The sequence below is a fragment of the Tupaia chinensis genome, unplaced genomic scaffold, assembly GCF_000334495.1.
Source record: "Tupaia chinensis unplaced genomic scaffold, TupChi_1.0 Scaffold000673_1, whole genome shotgun sequence".
Lineage (NCBI taxonomy): Eukaryota > Metazoa > Chordata > Mammalia > Scandentia > Tupaiidae > Tupaia > Tupaia belangeri.
The window spans coordinates 1,211,874-1,212,505 of NW_006160196.1; the positions used below are offsets into that span (position 1 = coordinate 1,211,874).

The 632-nt window shown below is 63.0% G+C and overlaps 1 protein-coding gene across 1 annotated transcript in view; it reads left to right on the forward strand.

The window, feature by feature from the left end:
• The window catches only part of SAXO3 (stabilizer of axonemal microtubules 3), a 6,195-nt gene that overhangs the window by 3,142 nt on the left and 2,421 nt on the right, over window positions 1-632 (forward strand). The window lies entirely within an intron of this gene.

Here is a 632-nt window from a genome sequence, read left to right on the forward strand (position 1 = left end):
GGCCGGAGCTTGTCTGAGCAGCCGGGCCCCGCCCCACCCCGCCAGGACACGCCCCCTGGACCGTGGGGCGGGGCGGAGCCAGGAACACTGCGACCAGACAGTGGGAGGAGCAGGGCTCGGGAGCCCCGCCCACTCACGGGCCATACCCCTTAGGTCTATGGTGTCGCCCGGAGGAACCAAGACACGCCTACTCATTTGCCTTGGGGGGGAGGGTGGCGGTACTGAGACCAGAAAATGGACCTTGAGGCTGGTGGCCCAGCGGGAGGGGACATGCCCCCTGCGGGAGATGGTGAAGGGGCTTACCTTTGGTCAGAAGTTAAATAGCCTAAATCATGTCCATTTTGGGGGACAGCTCTGATGGGCTTCATGGTTTCTTGGGGGTGGGGTGTGGGGGAGGTGGGAATCTAGCGAAATCCCTTGCTGGGAGACATCTGGTTGCAAGCAGCCAGCACAGTGGTGGTGGTCGGGGGTCCTTCGCGGGTTGGGCAGAATCTGTTACAGTAGCAGACTCACAGCCCTCCGATATGGCGGAATCGCTTTCAGTCCGTCTCGGGTGGAGTTGGGTTGAGGTTTTGGCGCGGCAACTCTCCGCAGCGCAGAGGCGGCCTACTGCCCCCACTTGACTCACCCCC